Source organism: Eptesicus fuscus, chromosome 1 (genome assembly GCF_027574615.1).
Source record: "Eptesicus fuscus isolate TK198812 chromosome 1, DD_ASM_mEF_20220401, whole genome shotgun sequence".
In the NCBI taxonomy this organism is placed as follows: Eukaryota; Metazoa; Chordata; class Mammalia; order Chiroptera; family Vespertilionidae; genus Eptesicus; species Eptesicus fuscus.
Genome location: NC_072473.1, coordinates 6,177,732 through 6,183,148, shown reverse-complemented (window position 1 = coordinate 6,183,148; position 5,417 = coordinate 6,177,732). Strand labels below are relative to the sequence as shown.

The 5,417-nt window shown below is 42.9% G+C and overlaps 1 pseudogene; it reads left to right on the top strand.

Annotated features, from left to right (window-relative positions):
• Positions 1–532: 532 nt before the first annotated feature.
• Positions 533–1,660, top strand: LOC103298176 (pre-mRNA-splicing regulator WTAP-like; annotated as a pseudogene).
• Positions 1,661–5,417: the final 3,757 nt, after the last annotated feature.

The following is a 5,417-nucleotide window of genomic DNA, read 5'->3' as shown; positions in this document are numbered from 1 at the left end:
CATTGTAGGTGTTTATTAAGATAGCCTTCAAACTATGGGAAAGATAGCCATGTTCTCAGCTAGCTTTCTTTCAAAATGACCAGCGAAACTCGCGTAATATGGACACAACACTGCAGTGCACGCCAAATATACTCCCTTTCCTTCCCTGAACAGTCTACACACGCCTGCATGTAAGGAATCAAACAGTGTGGGCTCTCTGATCATTTTTCCAATGCCAACGGCTACTTCTAATCATACTGAACGACAATGTTTCCAGGAGACATGATAGGGGCCGGGGCCGGGGGGGGGGGGGGGGGGGGGGGGGGGCGAGGGGGGGGGGAGGAGGAAGAACCAGAAGGGGGTGGGACGATGGTGCCTTACTTCCTCCCTAGACGCCATTTTGCGGCTTCGAGACCCATAAATAAAGGGGAGCATCAGACCAGACCGGCGGTTGCTCGAACGATCGGGCCACGTGGGTGGTGATCCGGCAGCGGGGCGTCGGCCTGCGTCACGGTGCTGCATTTGTGGGACCTCCGTCTGGAGCGGACTCAAGATGACCAGCGAGGAACCTCTTCCCAAAAAGGTTCGACTGAGTGAGACAGACTTTAACGTCCTGGCACGAGATGAGTTAATTTTAAAATGGAAACAGTATGAAGCCTATGTGCAGGCTTTGGAGGACAAGTACACGGATCTGAACTCCAATATAACTGGCTTAAGGGAGTCAGAAGAGAAACTAAAGCGACAGCAGCAAACGTCTGCAAACCGAAAAGACATCCTTGTCATGCGACTCGCAACCAAGGAACAAGAGATACAAGAGTTTGCTGCGCAGATCCAGCACCTCCAGCAGCCCAGTGCTGCCCAGCTGATCTCAACGGTGGCAGACCCCGCGATCAACTTCTTTTTCCTAAAAATGAGAGGTGAACTGGAAGAGACTAAAACCAAACTGGCAGAAACCCAGGATGAACTGAGTGCCTGGAAGTTCACGCCTGCCAGCCAAACAGGCAAAGACTTAATGGCGAAATGTCGCATGCTTATCCAGGAGAATCATAAGCTGGGAAGGCTGGTGAACCGGGAACTTATCGCGCAACTTGAAGCAGAGTTGGCTCTACAGAAGAAATATAGTGAGGAGCTTAAAAGCAGCTGGAGTGAACTGAATGACTTCATCATTCAACTTGAGGAAGAAGTCGAGGATATGCAGAGTACCATTCTGGTTCTTCAGCAGCAGCTGAAGGAGACACACCAGCAGTTGGCTCAGTACCAACAGCAGCAGTCTCAAGCCCCAGCCCCAAGCACCAGCAGGGCTACACCTGAGCCTGTAGAACAGGCAGAGGCCCCAGGTAAAGACTGCGGGCAGCTGGCCAACGGGCCAAGCAATGGCAGTTCCTCCCTGCTGAGGACGGCTGGGTCTGGATGTCACAGGGAGGAGGACACAACCAAAGATGGCTTTCCTTCTTCTCCAGGGACTGGTAATAAGGCCTCCAACAGCTCAGAGGGATATGAAAGTGGAGTCTCTCCCACGGGCAGCGAAAACTCTCTCACACACCAGTGAAATGGCATAGACTCCAATCATGACCCTCAAGAGGAGAAAACAGTGAGTAGGAAAGGTAACTGAACTGTTGGTTCCTGCCACGTTCAGAATGGCTTGGACTCAAGGGTAAATGTACAGTGTTCAGTTTTATAGTTTTTCCAGCAACTTTTTATACAGGGTCATTTAATTTGAGAGAGGATGCTATCCAGAAAATTAATGCATACTTTTGTCACGATTTGCCTTTTGTGTGTGTGTGTGTGTTCCCTTTTTCTTCTTCTTCTTCTTTACTTCGGAAATTCTAACAGTTAATTGCTTTGTTGCTAAAATGTCATTTAGGGTCAGGTTATTTTTAAAGGATTTAATGTGATGCGGTAAATGGAAATCTTTCCTTAAAGTAGAACGCAATGGTATCTGTATAAATCTGTGTCTATCTAGAATCTGTGGTGTGCAGGGCATTCCTACTCATGCTTTTACTATGTTTATGCACCATTCAGACTTGTTAGAGTAGATGTGGTTTTATGATTGCCAAGTTTCTCAGTGCAGTAGTTTTCACTAAAAGTTAGACTTATTGATGGAGTCCTATAGTAGTTTCAGTGTTACGTACAGTTTTTCCCCCATGCATCTGTGCATTTTATATTTAGGTGACTGAATGTTTGAGAAATTTGTGTGCCTAGTTATTCAGTTTTTATGAACTGTTGTGTCCTGTTAATGCGCATTGTTCTGTGACTCCAGTATTTCTTCCCTGTACTGACCAAAATTAAATAAACACTTTTCTTGTTAAAAACATTGTCTCGTAGTTTGCTTGATTCTTAGAAGATGGTTATTTCTCATACATGAATCTAAATGTAGGTCATTTCTCACACATTGATCCATGGAATCTGTAAGGTTTCTTCAGAATTAAACAAAAGAAACCAAAAATTATGTCCCATTACAAGCTGTCTTTCAATCACTGCTCTGAAGATTAAGGGGTAGGTTTGCTTACTTTCTTTTATAGTTATTACCCATTTTGTTGGTTATTTTTTGGAGTAAGAATTCTGGAAGGTATAAAAACTTTTCCTAAGCCCTGGAAGTGTATAAATACCTTCAAGGGTGGGGTGGAGTTCAATAAATTATGGTAGAAATGCTCTTCAAAAAGTGCCCGTACATCTATAGTGGATAACATTGAATTTGAATCTTACTTTAGGCACCAGAACTAAAAGAAAATAGCACTGACCCTGGGTAGCAGCAATATCTGAATTTACTTAACGTCTAGATCCCCAGAGAGTCATGTGTTATTTAATGTAATTACATTTAATTCTATTTTAATTGCACAAATGGTCCACTTTACTCTTGCAGTTAATTCTTTTATTAAAAAATAAGGGTAGGGCCCTGGCCTGTGTGACTCAATGGTAGAGCATCAGCCCACTCACTAAAGGGTCACAGGTTCAGTTCCCAGTCAAGGGCATGTACCTGGATTGCAGGTTTGTTCCCTGCCCCAGTCGGGGTGCATGCAGGAGGCAACTAGTCGATGTGTCTCTCCTACATGGGTGTTTCTCTCTCTCTCTCTCTTCTCCCCTCCCTCCCTTCCACTCTTTCTAAAAATCAATGGAAAAATATCCTTCGGTAAGGATTCAGAAAAAAATGAGGGTAGGGAACACAAATGCCTGCTTCTTTTGAGTCTCCATTGCATCAAGCAACCTGATTATATGTTTAAAATATGTCCTGTATGTTTAAAAGATGTGCTATTTATTGGTTGGCTCAGGGAAATGAACCTTGCATCACATAAATTATTAGTCCCTAATTTATTTTGTATAATTTCTGCTTATCCGTGTCCAGTTACTCCTTTCTAAACTAGGGAGAAATTTGGACCAGGATGAATGGAAAGGATGAAGTGACAAGGAGAAAGAATGGAGCAGATGCAAGCATGAGGTTTTTGATAACTATTGATTGTTTGGCTCTGCTTTCAGTTTCCATTGATTTGTTGAGGTCGACTGGATTTACTACTACTATGCTTTGCTTCTGAGAGCCAGTATTTTATTTTCCCTGCAGCAGATGTAGCTTGTGCATAGGTCATTTCCCTGAGACCTCAACATATCCAGGAAACAGTCAGGAGCTAAGAAATAAGTCAAAACACCTCTGAGCAACCAAAATAGATATGGTCATTTCCCCACTGTCCAAACACTTACAGAAAGCGGAAAGCCCTTTGGAGCCCTCTGCACAACATAATTCTAGTAAACTCAATTGTGTGATTTTCTAGCAAGGCATATTAGAAGCAGCAAATTTGTTAGGAGGTTAGAAAAAAAAATAAGGCTGCCAAAGGTCTGGGACACTGGCAACCACAAAAATAACACCTGAGAGACTACAAGAGTGAAAAAGATGAAACAATAAAAAAAGAAAACCTGTAAAAACAAGATTCAAGGAATCAAAACTCAGAGGAGATTTGATCATGCCTTGTAGAGGCAAATAATCCTATAGTTCAGGGGTGGGGAACGTCCAGCCGCAGGCTGTATAAAGCCCACAAAATCATTTAGTCTGGCCCTCAAGGCATTAGGGGTGAGTTAATGAAATGTTTAACCAACTAATTTTTGAGTTGATAATTTGGTATGGCCCACAAATGATGTTATAAATATCCAAATAGCCCTTGGCAGAAAAAATGGGTCCCCACCCCTGCTCTAGTTGAACTGCACATTAGGACATCATTGTATGCTGTGTGGAAGAGAAATTGACAGTCATCATGGCAAGCCTGAGATAGGAAAGAGTAAGATATGCCCAGGAAACTGTTGGAGGAAACAGGAAAGTATGTAGGATGTTTAAGAAAGAGTTCTAGCCAAAATGGTTTTTGCTGCTGTTGTTTTGTGTTTAAATGAGTAAATATCAGGGAAAAAAATGATCTCTTAATTTTTAATATTTTAATCAGTTAAAAATGTTAACAAAAAAAGCATATTCTTATTTAAATGACAGAATTCAGTAAGTCATTTAAATATGCCTCTTCTTCCCTAACATGCTGGATACTTTAGGCACTATTGTTTTTAAAACCAAGTATGAAAATCTCTTTAGAAGTGTCGTGTTTTGCAAGTATCATTATAACAGCAATAATGTGATTTAGGAAGGAGAGATACAGAAAGAGAGAAAGAGATACAGAAAGAGACTGCTAACTCTCTGACATGTTAGGGGTTATCACCATTCCTTCTTTCTTGCCTTTCTTTCCCAGCCACATATGCTTTCAATTTTTACATAGTTATTAACATAAAACATAATTCATTTTGCTTTTATTTGACTTACCACTCATCAGATTTACTTTTCATGTACCTCTAATAATCATAATTTTAATTTTTATGACTGCCATGTTCCTAAATTGCTTCCATTTTCACTAATTATCCATAAACAATCCTACCTAATAAAATGGTAATATGTAAATTACCATCACTCCACTACGCCCACAATTGGGCCAGAGGGAGGCGCAGGGGGCGGGACTCAGGGTGGCCGGGGTGGCCGATTGGGCCGGCAGGACGCTGAGCTCACGTCGCCAGCGGCGGCTCAAGCTCAGCGTCTGCGCCATGGCTGTGCTGCGGAACAGAAGGGGCCTCTGGGGCAGCGAGCTCACGTCCCGCCACGGACCATCAAAAGCAGGGGAACTGGGTGCCTGTCTGCTCTGGCACCAGGCCTTTCAGAAGCCTCCACCAAGCTGGAGGCTTCTGAAAGGCCTGGTGCACCAACGGACAGGCACCCAGCTCCCCCGTGATTGAAAGCAAAAGCGTGTAGGGGACCCTACACGTGCATGATTCAATCATGCACTGGGCCTCTAGTACTGTAATAAATGAACATCTACACATATATAGCTATTATGTCCTTTTGTAGTTTTGAACTACTGTCAAAGGATAAATTCCCAAAAATGAAATTAGAAATGTATCTAAAGTAAGAAACATATCCG